Here is a 15495-nt window from a genome sequence, read left to right as displayed (position 1 = left end):
CTCGAAGAGATACATCACCACCTGGAACAGGTTGCCCAGAGAGGTTCTGGATGCTCCCGCCCTGGAGGCGTTCAAGGTCAGGCTGGTTGGGGCTTTAAGCAACCTGGTCTAGTGGGAGGTGCCCCTGCCTACAGGGGTTGGAACTAGATGATCTTTCCAATCTAAACCATTCTATGATTCTGTGATTCTATGAAAGGTACACATGAGGATGTGTCTGCCTGTGAATAACGAGGAAGCTCAGTATACATCAGACAGGAAAGGCTTTAGACTTGAGCTGAGATGCACCTCCTCACATGGGCTCATCCTCCCACATGCAGTCTCTGCCTGCCCACATACAGCAGCTTAGTAGGTGGAATGTGCTTTCATGTCATAGGCAGAAAGAAGCTTTTAATCAACAGCAATCTCACACTGAAGGCCTGGAATCCATGTACATGTGGATATGTGTGGGTGCTTATTGGCACAGTGCTTCATTTACACTGACTGTTTTAATGCAATGAACTGCATATGTGTTGCACCTTGCATCACCTCTTCAAATCTGAACTTTTTCATCCTTACAGACTCTGTACTATTGTGTAGTCTATTTGGATGTTTTGTTTCATTTGTACATCACACAGATGTTCGGTCAGTAAACAAAAATGATCAGTTTCATGTGTCTAATGTAGGATTATAAATCAAAGGACAGATGGAGGATCTGGGCCTCAACATGGCTGGAGATCCTGCTTGCCATACGTCACCTGGGAATAAGATGAACCTTTTCAGATTCCTGAGGTCTTTAGCACGTGGATTACTTTCCACTACAGAGGAATTTTAGGTCATTGGGCTTATTTCAGTAGCAGTTAAAACATGGATTTGAACACAGATTTAAAAGTAATCTGAGAGTAATCCACTGAGCTACTTGTTGAGCTGTCTCCACCTGTTTCCACTATTTCAATGTTGCATTTTTGGACTGTGACTACATACACATTCTCCTTTATACTTGTACTGTTTATTTATGCACTGTGCTGCTATTTTAGCATTTTTTGAGGTGCAAATGCTTGCAGGCTTCCTCTGAAATTATTTGATCATATACATTTGCGGAATGCTTTACCGTCATCTGGTACTTACTTTTTTAACATGCACTTTAGACAACACTGTGATTTGTTTGAACATTAAGTTCACTCATGGATGGAAGCCAGCATACTGCTTTCACATCATAGATCTGCACTCAATTGTGTAACATTTGGATCAGAAACATTTAGGATTAAATACATTTTCTAAATGTTTTGAGAAAGCTTTTCTCAACAGAAGCTCTGCTGCAGTAGTCACACTTTCAGGTAACTGATCTCTGTGTTCACTGCCTCTGAACAGCAGGACTTTGAAGACTTCAGACAATATGTGACTTGATTAGTTAATCTTGTTTCTTTCTTTGTTTTCTTTCACCTCCTATATTTTATTACATTTGAAAATTAAAACAAACTCTGCCAATAGCAAATTTGCTTCTGTTTCCTTTTGTTTGCACTGAGATTTATATATTTGCATAACATTGCCATTCCTTCTTACACTGAAATCAAGCCTGCTTTAGTGTCACTGCAGTCTAAGTAAGGAATAACCTACTGCAATTTCAAACAATAAAGGCTGATTGAACTGTCAATGATTTCAGCTGTGTTTTGTATTATAGAGTCGAACATACTTGTTTTCCATTTAAGCAAAACAATCCAAGGAATAGAGATGACAGGATAAAGGGCAGTAGTCAAAGACATGAGGTCTTTAGTGAAGCTTACTGCAATAAAAAGAACTGGTATAAATAAGCACAACAAATGGTTGTACTTATTTTTTTTTTTTAAATTTTAAATTGAAATTAATGATATTCTGATACAAATAAACTTATTTACAACATTGCGTTCTGTTCCCCAGTTGTTCCTACACACAAGGAACACATGCAAGTGTACAAAGAAAGATGCTCTGGAAAATTTAAAGATCCCAGATTATAGTAAGTTCATCACATTTCAGTTTTAGAATACATAAACAGCAGGCCCATTTATCTTTTCTGAAGTAGTGAAATTGCAGCTTTCTCTGAGAGCAGCCTCTTTTCCTTGAGAAGATATGATGCTTCTACATACAAAAAAAACCCTACAAAAATGTAATTCCAAATACACAGCAGAAATTCTGAGAATATATCATAAAAGTCAATCGAATTTCTTGACAAATGCATGCTAAAAACAAAAACTTTTCATGGCACAGTTAATATTTATGCGAGCCAGTATGAAATGATAACTCCACAATTATTTGAGGACCAACATCATTCATCAGTTTAGCTCATGAGGTATTCTGCAATGCAAGAATACCTTCCTTTAAAGAGAACAATGTCTTTACCTGAAAGCACAGTGTTTTCAGAAATAGCTCATTTTCATTGAGCTGATGAGTAGTTTGAAAGCTAGTTGTGTAAGGGCTGTGTCCAAACACAATGGCTCAGCCAAAGCTTTCAAGACCTGTGATTTTTTTGTTTTTGGGCGGAATTCTGGAAGCTTAGAAAGCCTCAATTATACCTCAGATTTCAATGCCACCTAACCTCCTCCTTAGGTTATGCTAGGGCCTTTCCAGACCATTCTTTAGTCTTTCAGAATGCCAAGATAACACAATTAAGGAGCAGCTAAAAACTTCATTTTATAACTGATAATTCCAAACTGACGTATCTGGGGTTTCCTCCTCAATTAGAAATTGCACATATTTTAATTTTTATTCCAAACAAAAATTGAACCTTTCAAATATTTTAGGATTTCCTAAAAAAACAGAAATTCAGAATTCGGAGACATTCTAATCTAGTGGTGTTCCTGAATGCCCTTGCTGACAGCTAGGGCCAGTGGAGTATTCCTGTAACACCAGTCTTGTGCAGTCAACACAAAGAATGAACTACAAGGTCTTATGGTTGGTCTCTGAGTTTCTCCTGTCGAAAACTAAATGTATGTGGCAAAATGAACAATTGTGTTGGATAATCTCTCCCATCAGTCAAGAAGATTTCCCCATTCTACCTGTTAACCAGCTTACATCACTCCTTTTCCTTGCTCTTTGTCACTTTTCATTGATTTCTTCTCTAGAGTGCACTTAAAAACTGTGACTAAAACATGAAGTCCTGATTCCTACTAGTATTGGGACTCTGGGGGAAAAAAAAAAAAGAGAGGTGCATGAAAGCAAGGAGACTATTTTTGATCCTTTGAGATATACTTATAATAATTCCTTTATTCATGTGGTTTAATCAATTTAAAAACTGTTGCTAGACCCAGTAGAACTTTAAAGAGGCAATATCTAGGAAGTCTTTGAAGATAAATGTTGTTGCAGAATGTCCTGTCTGAAGTTGTCTCTCATCTATTTCAATTAAATGCCTTAGCCACAAGGGGCAAAGCATCTTGGAATGATGCTGCAGGTTGTGCAGAGAGAGACTCTCTAAAATCCCTACTGCTGGAGCCCGTTTTGGAAAGCATTAAGAAGTTATGAGCACTCTGAAAAATCAATTTACTAAAAACTATTGTTAGACAGGCAGTCAAAACCTATGACCTCCAAAATCACTTATCTGAAATGTGCTCTAATTGTTGTCTTCAGATTATACTCATTAAAAGTCATTGTGTTGCAAAGACTGAACAAATATAGTCAGTTTATACTGAGTTATAGCTTAATTTCTCATTGGTGCATTGAGATTTAGAATGTGAAGAAGTTATCTATGCATTTAGCAATCTGTAACCATGAAAAGTTATCACTCCTTTCTAAAAATATATCTAAATCCCAGAATTACTTTGCTTATTTTGCATAATAGGGAAAGTTTGATAATCAGAGTTCAAAATTTCACAGGTTTTATAACAGACTTCATCTATGAACTTTATTTAAAGAATTCTGTAGTTTTACTGAATTTGGTGGGACTGCTGATGTATATAAAATTAAATATATCCTGAAAATGAGCTAGGACTGGATTTTTTTTTACCTTAACATAATTTGCCCAAAATAAATTCCCAGAGAGATCTGCAAATGTGCACAAACAGGGTTCAGTGATAACTTTTATATATGTTTCTTCTCACTGAATTGTGTGAGGACAAGAAAACGCAAGTAATGTACTTGAGATGAACATCTGAGTGACACTGAGAATTGTCAAAACTATACTTAGCATTTGTTTCCTTTGGAGTAGAAATGGAGAAATGCAGGACCTCCAGCTGGGGCAATGAGTCCCTACCAGTTCAGGCAATGGGGTGTTTCATTCTGTTGCCTTTAACAGAGCCACATGAAACAGAGCCCATTTCTGATCACAGACAAAAGCTTTCTAATCTGCTACATTTGCTGCTGCACCTAATATTACAGAGATCTGTTTCTAACTTGTATGTCTAAGTCCTTACTGAAATAACAACTGATTGTCTAAAATGCCCTGGAAGTGTAAAAAGATGTGAATCTTTAGCACATATTATCAGAACTGTTACTTCTCCTTTCCAGAAAGTTTTCACTCCAAAGCAACAACAGAGAAAGATGAACCCAGATCAAATTAATAAATCCAGTTGACTTCACCTGGGTCCCAGACTGGAGCACTTACAGAAAAAAGGCAGCTAGATAGCTTCAAACATCAACAGCTGTGACCTTTTTTGTGACCTCTGAGGGAAACTGATATATAGAAAAGCTTTAAAAGGCAATTATAGGAGGTCTATTAAGAACCACATACAATACGAGCAACTTTTTCCCGGTAAATGAGTAGGGCAGAGCCTCTTTAAGGACCATACCTTTCAATCTCAGCATCGCTGCTAACAAAGAAGATGATGGAGAACAAATTCTAAGCAAGACCTGCAGCCTCTCCTTTTTCAATACAGAAATTTTCTACAAAAGCTTTCTCTACATAATACATCCAAAGACTCTGAAAATCCTCAGCTACAGAATACAGATAAGAACCAAGCATGCTGGTTAAAATCCACCATCACAATGGGAAAACAGTACAAACACCTATGCTTTTATGCAATAATTGCAATACATTATTTCTAGTAATAGGGTTATGTATGTGAAGCAAATACTGATTGAGGGTGCCAGCAGATCACGTTTATAACAAGGTACAGAATGCAAATGCTTTGTGAAAAAACTGTAATTGGTTCAATACCAATTTTGGTACAAAGTTGGTTGTATGCATATTGATATCTAGGTTGCCTGAGTAACCTTAACACTAAATACAATACAGAAAGTAATTTATTATCACAAGTCTCCCAAATATATTACCCCATTCATATATATAAACCTAAAACCTAAATTGTTTCAAACCTAAATAGCCCCGTCCCAAATGTCTATTGTGACTTGAAACAAGCAGCAGACATTCCTGAGAGCTTAGCAGAATAGGAAGACTTGTAGCATATGTTTCCCTTCACTGCTCTTCCTTTGTTTCACTTACCTTGGGAGCTTGTGGCACTAGAGATTTCTGGCATCACCTAAGCAGATGTGAGGACCTAAGGGGAAGAAATTTGCATGCAGTTGTATTTACTGACTACAGCACTTGGGTTGGAAGTGCTGACTGCGCTTCCACTGAACTTCTTTTCATGAGCAATCCATGGATTGACTGAGAGTGGCTTGGCCAGCTGATGCAGTGATAGCTCTAGTAATCAGGTGATTACTTTCTGGTAATCAGGTTGAGACCTGAACCTGCTGCTTATTTGGCAGGAAGTAGTTTTGACTGGGTTCTGCCCTCATCATATCAAACTTCTTTTAGAGCCAAACTGAAATGCTGGTGTGGTCTTGCAAGAAAAGTTCAGCTTGAAGGTGTGACCTTGGTAGAGCAAGATCACTGGTAACACCTGAAGCCCTAGTCCTGAGAAGAAAATGCAGTCCCCAAGACTTCACTGTGAAAATCAAAATGATACTCACTTAGGGTTTAGGCTACCAATAGATATGGAGTCCTTTAAAATAAAACGTTTGACCTGAAGCAGCTAAACCTTCTTTACACTCTGTTCTCACCTAACACCTCCTGCTGCAGCAATGCTGTTCAGTGCAATCAGTATTCCGGGGCACAGGCTCTTTCCTTTCTTAATGCGAAGCCTTACTTGCACTTCTTTCAGTAGGCTGCATGCTAATGAGGACAGTTTGCAACCTTTGCTGTCAGCGAGGAGTCCCGGGGTAGCACTCCCTGATTCCTGGTTGGTGGGAAGCACTGCAAACGGCACCCTCTAATTGGGGAAAAAAAGCCAAATGATATCTTGTCGACATGCAGTTAAAACAAGTTACCTTAACAAAATGGATGTTTAGTATTTCATGCGAAGATGAAGCTCCTCAGGGATCCTTTCTGCTGGCCTTTAACAAATACTCAATGCAGTTGTCAGCTTTGCTGTACTTCCAAATCAGGAGGTTAAGAAGCTGAAGTAGAACACATATGTACAGAGAGCACGCAGTTACAGATATTAGAGGTGAGATGTGCAATAGTGGCATACAGCAGAGCACGGTCCTTTAAGAATGGGCCTACTGTTATTCAGATTACTGCATCACTGAGATGTAGGAGGGGAAATGAAGTTCCCCTGAACACCAACACATCCAAGGATTTAAATTTTTTCTAAGATCGATACCTATATAAACAGCCTGAGCAGAGGAAGAGAGACACAGAGATGTCCAGTGCCCTCTGCAAGGTGACATACAATGTCAGGAAAGAGCTGGGGACACAAATCAATTTCTTTAAGAAACCTTTCTGATACAGCCGAAGAAGTACACTGTAGGTGTTCACGGTGTTGTGAACATTTATACTTAGTTGAGTGCACATTCTTTGCAAAAGTTGGCCAAGAAACTGTTAATATTTTCAAAGAAAAATATTGACAGAAGCTTATGCCCATTCAAGACTTAACCTTTTTTTTTTTCCTGGTTTTAGTGAACAATAAAATTAAACATGAATTTTGTAGTTCTGAAAATAAATCATTTTTCTAAGCTAGCTGAAAAGTTTTCATAAGATGATGCTGCTGTTTTGTGTTGTTGGGAAAAGGAAAATTTCAGACACCATTTTGAACAGAAATAAATCATGAAGCATGCATTTTTTCTGAAAGTGTATAGTCAGTTCTCCTCATCACGAATGGCAGCAAAGATCTATGTATGAGTGCTCATCGATATTGCATACTCCCCTCCTGATTTCGTCTTTCATTCTGAAAGTAGAGCACAGTCTGCTTGCAGCAGTCAAGACCTCATTCAACGTGCTGTAATCTCAAATATTCATTCTTTGTTCATACATTTTTCTCCCTAGAAATGCTGAAGCTTCAGGCTATATTGATGTGAAACATAACTAAATATGGACCAGGGAGAAGTATCCAGCATTCAGCTGCTTTCTCAGGTATGTCCAGTTGTGGCCTCCAGTTTAAAGCTTGTTACTTGATTTGAAAGCCTGTTACATCTCATGAATCTTAGATATTTAGCTTCTGGCTGCTTTCATAGTTTCAATGCTGTAATTTCACCTTATGCACATAGAAATACTTTTCCTATCTATGCCAAAGCAATCCATCCACCTCTCTCACATGTTCTCATAACAGCTTCTGGGGTACAGTAGCACAGGATTTCTTCTGTGAGAGCAATTTGCTCTCACAATGTATGCAGCTGTACTGTTTTACCATGTTGGTCTTGGAAGGAGCTGGAAAGCAATTGCTTCCCAGCCCAAGCTTTACTCCTTCCTAGCCCACTGTGCTCTCCAAGGGAATCTCTGCGGGATTCTGTTAAAGAGGAAAAGGAGGATGAAGCTGTGTTCAGAGCTAGGGCAGACACAATATTACACCAAATCAATGGTTACATCCTACTCTGCTTTTTACTCGTTTCTTCTGTCAGCGCACGTAGATGATGAACACACCTCATCCTATGTCCACATCAGCTGCCCTCGACTCCCGCTGCCTAGCTCCATATTTCTCTCACTGCAGGGAACTAGTGCATTTACCATGGCCACAAAGATACTTCGAAGGAAAACACAGGACATTCTTGAAACACGGATGATGAACACATGCTGGACTGAAAAAACACTTCCTGCAGAGGGGTGCAGCATCACATAAGTGGTGCTAACTCAAGGCTCTGGCATCCCAGACATATTCTCTCAGGTGCACCACCAGCAGCCATGCCCTCTTCATGCTGAGCTCAAGGCTCCCTGGTAACAGTCGTAAATGGGAAGAGTCACAGGAGGCAAAGGACACATAGCCTTGTTCCAAGAAATGAGTGCAGAGCTGCTCTGTAAATGGAATTGGCACGTATGTGAGATGCTCATCACTTGTAAATACTGGTGAGAGCAAAATGTGCAGAGTTCATGGGGAATTTCTATGGAGCCCCACACAGTTACAGAGGCATTCCTCCTTAAATTTAAGGCAGCTAATTAGAATAATATATGTGCCACTTCAGCATGATGCCTGATGATCCTGCTGTGTAGAGAGGAAAAAAAGCCTTGCTTGAGAGAAAAAATGTCTTTATTTTCCCAAGGAAAATACAACTCTGAAACTTAGCATATACTTTTTCAGAGATGTTTCAGTCATCTGTCGTGGATCTCATCTACACTACAGTGTGCACATTGTTGTTCAGCGTGTCACCCTGTTGCAAAGTGAAGCCAGAAAATAACTAGGCAGGCCAACTTCCTGCCTCATGGACAGTGTGGGAGAGGAAGGTCTGAAACATAATGTTGTAGAGACCAAAAGCTAAAAAATAAGAAAGATCTAGCCATGACTCCCTTTCTTTACATTATTTCATTTTTTCTTTCAGTAACTCATTTTTAGGTGTTCCTAACTGCTGGTGATTTCTGCCTCTGCTAACCTTTAAGAATCCTAAAGCAGAGAAACAATTTTCTCATTTATTCACGCTACTCCATCCCCTCTAGAAAAGAAGGAATTATCTCAATGACCACTTTTTGCATCAACTGTAAAAACATGCCCTGTGCAAAAGTGAGTGAGGGCAGGAGGGCACACCTGGAACCCTTCCAGCACTCAAACAATCCTATTTTGCTTTATCATATCACAAAGAGAGTACTAGCCTTGAAACCACCATCTCCCTTGGGAGTAACGTCCCAAGAGACGTTCATCAAGGACTGTCAGAAAAACACCATCCTTCGGCCCCACTGGAGTGTGACTAAATGCGATTGTGGTAGAGTGTGTTCTTTCTTTTGTTTTCTTTGCCTCTCTGTAAGGCATTAATTTTTAAAAGCTGCTCTAATGAAAGCTTTAAACAAAAGGCCTAACGTGAAGGAAAAGTAGTCAAAATGTTCATGAAAAATAAAAAATGAAAGACATCTTTGTTTTGTTCAGAATTTTCACTGAATTTTTCATTCCTACAGGTTCACCTGCATCTATATTTGTTTTGTAGGGGGCAGAAGTCTATATTTTGACTGGTTTTTATTAGAAAAAAAAGGATAGAATTAAGATTCTGGTCATTCCCTAGACACGCATGAAGATTTCTAAGTGAAAAGAAATGTATTAGAAAACAAAGGCTGAAAACAGCAGTGCACACTGTTCATATTGCAAACCTTACATATGCAGCGATAGCATAGGGCAGCAAATTATACAGTGAAAAATTAGTCAGCGAGTATATGATTGCTTACCTGAGGATGCATAAAGAAACCACAAAATATAAAGGTCTTGCACAAAGCCACTTGCAAAAGCCAGACTCAAAGACAGAAGACCAGGTTTAGAAGAAAGAGGTAGCCTAAAATACGGCAATAGGATGCAGTAGGAGGTCTCTCAAACAGGCAGTCCTTTCACGCCTATGGACAACCTCCTCTCTCTGAAGTGGTGCTCTCTGGTCTGAAAGATCTGGTTTGAGATACTGTTTGAGAAAGTTTCTTCCCACTCTTCAGTTTCCAGACGAACCTTCTGCAATGGCAAAGAATAATTTCTCAGTAATAATGAAGTTTGAAATGTTAACAGACAGAAAGCTTTCATTGCACAAAAAACAACTCTCATTTTTTGAGGGCACATCAAGACAGTTTCATGCCAAATTCTCACTTGGGCTAGGAAACAAAGGGCATAGCTTGCTCTGACATGGATCTCCTGTGCACTGAGAAGGGTGCTGGGCCAGGCTGCCCCAGCTGTGAACATGGTGGGCCAGGTGCTCTTGGCTGCAGTCTCATACCACAACCCCACTACAGGCTCCCATCCATCAGGTGCCAGGCTGTGGATCTCCAGTTGCCTTGTGGCACTCCCCAGAAAAGGAAAGAAATGGTGGGGACCCACTGAGGGTCTCCAAGGCCAAGGGAGGCTTCTGTGTCAGAGAATGAAGTGACAATGATCCTTAATCACCTCCTCTCTACTCCACATTTTGCTCTGATAGATGAAGGAATTAAATGCCAATATAGGAAACCCCGAAATCTTTGCAGGCCTGGTTATGAGAGGATTGTGCACAAGTCTGTAAACTTCTCCATAAAGACATGGAGGGGGGGGGGGGGGGTCCTCAGAAACCACCCTGAAGCTGAAGGAGTAGCTGTATCTTCCCTGGACGCTGCAGCTGGATGCCTGGAGGCTGCAGCTTCACAGCAAGGACAGCTGGTCAACATTGATGAGTGCTTTGTGTGCACAAGGCAGGGTCACCACACCACCACCCTTCTGACTGAAATTTGCATGGTCCTGCTTAGCTCCAGGATCCCTCCCCCACCTCCTCTCAGCCTGACCACCTCCTTGCTCTGGGGTAATGTTGGCAGCAGGATTCGTTGCCCACCTGTCTGTGAGACCTTTACATCTTCGGCACAACTTCACCTCGACATGAAACTTACAGCATGCAGGCATGCAGTAGGTTAAAAATAAAACACTAGGAGGTAAACATAGCAATTCCTCCATCTTCCTCTGCTACAGCCTCTTTTGGTTCCTCATTTTCCTCTCCCGTATTGTTATAACAACAGCCTGTCACATGCCTTCTGTTTTGTTTTGTTTTCGTAGGGAGAGAAGTTTTACTGCAGTTTAGGCTAAGAAAACTGCTTTTATTTCTCAATACTGTATCCTTTCCTTATTCACACAGAGCAGGATGATTCTATATAGCAACTTCAAATCAAACTTTGATTAAACAGTGATAAAAAGATATTTTATTTATTTATTTGTTTGTTTGTTTGTTTATTTAATAAAAGGCAGAAGTGTTTCTAACCAAGGAAAAAAGAACCAAAACGTCCTAAGAAACTATGCTCGCTTCGTACAAACAAACTGCGGTCACACCCAGTAGCATAGCTCACTTCAGACAAGTGCTGTGCTTCAGCAGATGGCCCTTGGAGAGGCTGGTGCAGGACCCAGCACGATGAGTTACTGCTCTCCAATTAGGGACTTCAGACGCCTGCTGAATAATGTAGCTATTAACAAAAGCAGTGATTCTAAAGTTAGTAATATTCAGTCGCCGCTCAGCTGGCCCCACGATGTTCCACAAGGTATGGCCAATCATGTAGTCTTATGACCTTTATCCCAAGTAATTAGAGCTCATGTTTATGTCAGTGGGGCCTGTCCAAGGGGTCTGAAGGTCTTTTTCCTCCCAGCGATGGAAATCTCTAGGTAAATCAGTGCTGTCCAGGGGAATAAAAAACTGTTAACTCACCTGTTTGCTGCGTATGAGACATTGTTAAGCTCTGTAAATTAACAGGGGTAAATTCTCTTTACCTGAATTAATTCTCAGCTCTACTAATAGGTTAAATAATTTAACAAGGTCCTAAGTCTGCATGACAGCCTTAATTTAGTGCTTAGCTCTCTTTATGTGCTGAAGTAGTTTCGAGGTCAGTTGAATTAAATCAACGCTAGCCTAAAGACAGAGTTAAGCTGTGCAAATAGTTCCCTGAATCAGGAAGCACATAACCAGCAGATAACTCAGTTAGGTTTCAACTTTTGTAGGTGTAATTTCTTTTGTCTTCTGGGGTTTGGAGCAAGCTTTGGAAAGAAAATTCCACATTCTAGCAATGTTAATGACTTATGTGCAGGCGCAATTAGAAAAAGAACTATTTGCTGAGTTGGGCTCTGGGATTGAGCTTGCCTAAATCAAGGCTTGGGCATTTAGTTAGCCTGCTATTACACACACTACCACACTGCTCTTTCAATTTCCCCCCCTTTCTTCAGAATACATTATTTTTAAGGGACAGTTAAAGTTTCTCAGCTTTGCTTTTTCTCTTTTACATTCAGCTTCATATTGCCATACGTTGTCAGCTAATCTCCCTTTCCTTGTGAGCAGCCTACCCTACCATTTAAGTTAAAATGGTTTTTAGAATAAGTCAGTCCTATAAGATGTTATGACATTTTGTGAAACAACATAATGCAATGTGACTGATGCAGATGGATATACCCCATAAAGCTGAGAGATTTAGACATGTAGTTTTACCCCCAAATTCACTCCATAAAGCAGTTTTGTTTAAAATATCACTTTGAAACCCTATTTAAACTCCTTGGAATAGATAACAAATTTATTTAAACTTTTATATAAAAAGCTTTTTACCTGAACGCTTAGAGTTTTTCTATGTGCAAAGCTTTTTCAGCTCAGAGCATAGGGAAAAATATAAAATATATTAAAAAGCATCTAGCTAATGTTTCTTTCTTTACTCTCATTCCTGAAGCAAGAAAAAATGCTTTAGTGGGATCAATAGCTACAAATCATTAGAAATGATTTGAGGTTTTATTTCATCTACTTTTATTATAATGTCCATGCCATCTGCTGTACATATTGAGCTTATTACACTAATTCACTTTGCAAGCTGCAACCTCTGAGTGAGAGATGTCAGAGGGCAATTGATTAGGGGATATTTGTTCTGTTACACCTTTTCCTTTAATTTCTCTCCATAAGGATTTCAGGTTGAGCAAGTGAGCTGACATGGTAATGGGGCCTCAGGTCTGGAGATAAATGAGATGTGTGACTTTGTGCATTCATAAACATCAGAACATCTTTTAACCTGGCAGTGATGGGATGGACAGTCAGTGTCAGCTGTGTGTTAATACAAAGGTGAAGGCACAAAGTTGTTTCTTTGCTTAAAAGCTGAAAAAGAATGAATGTCCGACATATAAACGATAGCTTAATCTAGGAATCTACTTCCCATACACCTTTTGTTATCTGCATTCAAAATAATGTTGTGTGATAGCAGTAGGACAGAGAAAAGAACAAAAATAGAACGAAGAGAAACTCAAAGTCCTCTGAAAGTGATATCACTTACATACCAAGTGTTGGCACTGTATCCAGTATGTGAAACTCAACCACAAATGAAGAACTGTTTCGCTTATGCAGTTTTCAGCCCTACGGCCTGAAATTCCTGTCTCCCACATTTGCACTAAGCACACATTAAGGGTTATAGGTGCTTGAAAAAATATCCATCACCTTGTCTCCATCAGTTTGAGACAGTGTCAAGAAGAAGAAGTGAACAAGACATGTCATAAATATTAGAGACTGGCATGGTAACCTTAGAGCAATCAGTCCAAGTATGACAGTAGCCTGAATATTTAATAACTAAGACAAACTTTACAACAGCAACCTGAGTTTCATCCCACTTTGACCTGTTTATAATTAACTTCTACATCATGTCTGAGATCCTGTCAATATATACACAGTTGAGTAACATTTACACACCTGAGAAGTTCCAATGAGCTCAGACAAAAACCATGAAAAATCGTACCTCGTGGATACTGCTGCTGGATCCTGAATGTAGACAGCCATGCATGAATACGTAAGTCTAAGAACCTCTCAAAAGGTCAGAGCAGTATTTTAGCAAAGGTTTCTCACTGGGGCTCCAGGACCACCCAGCCAGAACTCTTCCCTGGTACAGAGCCCACTCAAAGAAAACAGCCTGGTCTAAAAAAAAAAAAAAAAAGAGACCTCACTAAGCACTGTCACAGGCTTTCCAGAGAAGCTGTGAGCCTCCTCCTTGGAGGTCATCAAACAAGCTGCCTGGACATGGTCCCAGGCAACCTGCTCCTGTTGGCTCTGCTTCAACAGGGGTTAGACCAAATGGCCTCCACACATCCATTTCAGCCTCAACTGTTCAGTGATTCAGTGACGTTTCAAGGTTTGGAATTATACAACATGCTATGAGTTGCGCTCATGTACAACTCGAGGCTGGCTTGTGACCCCACTTAAATTCCAGCTATTACAGACTTCAAAAGCGAGTCTAGTCACTGGTAAATTATGTGCTCTCTTACATCGTTTCCATTGTGCCAGCAGTGTGCCCAGGATTGCCATTTTTAGCTCGAAGGTAGACTGAACAACTTCCATTTATTTGGGTAAACAGGCTCTCAGATGATCTTCATTTTGCATAAGATATTACATTAGTCGATGATTATTTTAAACACTAATTCCGATGATTCTCAAGCACATAATTTATATAGAAGGTAAATGGCATGCCACACAAGTCTGTCTCAAACTTAGTATCTTTGATAACCTCTGAGAGAGAGACAGACTGTTGTCTGAGAACTTTACTACTATAATACTTTAAAATACCTTGAAATTGCAATTAGTGTATTTTTCTTCAGTTCATGAATTTTTAAATGGTGAAATGTCAGATCTTACATGACCTGACCCCCAACTATCTGGTTGTGTCATATTGTGCATCTAGTTTCCTCAGTGGGCAGGCTCCTCTTTGCCCTATTATTAGGCACTTTACAGCTTCACTACTAATTGCACAAACTGAATCATTTATGACAGAAATCAGGGCAACAATGGAGACAAAAAGATTGCAGTGAAGGTTTCAACTGGCGTACTGATGGATGCTGAATAGAAGTGCCAGCTGTGTCTTATCAAAAGAGACAACTGAAAAAGAAAATCCCAACAAGGACTTTGTGCATTCAGTGGTGCTTTGGTGTCTGTAGGAAGAAAACAGCAGAAAGGATTACTGAAAGCCTCTCTAGGCAGCAGGTCGCACCACCACCCTGTGATGAGGTGTGGATTGCTGTTACTGCTACACTGTTACTGCTACAGTGTTTTTACAATACAGGATTTGCTATTGCATTAAGAACAGAAACTGACTTTCTCTCTCTTTGACACAGCTTCAGCTAGTTGTGCTGTACCCATGTCTCTCCAGCACGTTTTCTCTGCAACTTACTGAACTTCCAACACTGAACAGGCAGTGTTAAAGAGCACAGCAACGGAGCCAGGAGCCTGACTGCTGGGTAACACTTTCCGTAGAGAGGAAATAAGCTGCTATGTACGATGCAGTCTCAGGAGAACTCTTCTCCAGTTGGCACAGACTGTGAAACACACCCGTTCCTTGCAACACTGGGAGAAAAAGTAATACCCTTCTCCTCTATTCTCTTCTGCAGCAGTCTAATGTATTGTCACTGGCATAGCCAAAGCCAGTGGCTAACAGCAGCTGGTGGTACAGCTGAAGCCACAAAGAAAGCTCAGGCAGTACGTGCAGGACCTGTGCAGAGATGATGATGAATACAGGGCACGTAGGAGGCAAGCCATTTACATGCTGGCAGTCTCCACAAAGAAGGTCCCAAAAAGTCATCTTCTTCTGTTGGGAAATATTGACTTGTGCAGCGTTACCACTGCAGTGTTTCCTGCTACCTGTCCAGCATGCCCATGCAGAGCAGTCACCTTTTGTTGAGCCTCCTGGACTGATGTATA

General features: G+C 40.1%; 1 long non-coding RNA gene across 1 annotated transcript in view; it reads right to left on the bottom strand.

Annotated features, from left to right (window-relative positions):
- Nucleotides 1–15495, bottom strand: part of LOC128091459 (uncharacterized) — a 597131-nt gene that overhangs the window by 35917 nt on the left and 545719 nt on the right. Inside the window, exon 6 of the long non-coding RNA XR_008211422.1 lies at nucleotides 9527–9797. This is a non-coding gene — a long non-coding RNA (uncharacterized LOC128091459). The remainder of the gene's footprint in view (nucleotides 1–9526; nucleotides 9798–15495) is intronic.

Source organism: Tympanuchus pallidicinctus, unplaced genomic scaffold, assembly GCF_026119805.1.
Source record: "Tympanuchus pallidicinctus isolate F22 unplaced genomic scaffold, pur_lepc_1.0 scaffold10, whole genome shotgun sequence".
Taxonomy (NCBI): Eukaryota; Metazoa; Chordata; class Aves; order Galliformes; family Phasianidae; genus Tympanuchus; species Tympanuchus pallidicinctus.
Note: the sequence above shows the minus strand (reverse complement) of the source record. Positions and strands in the feature narration are given on the sequence as shown.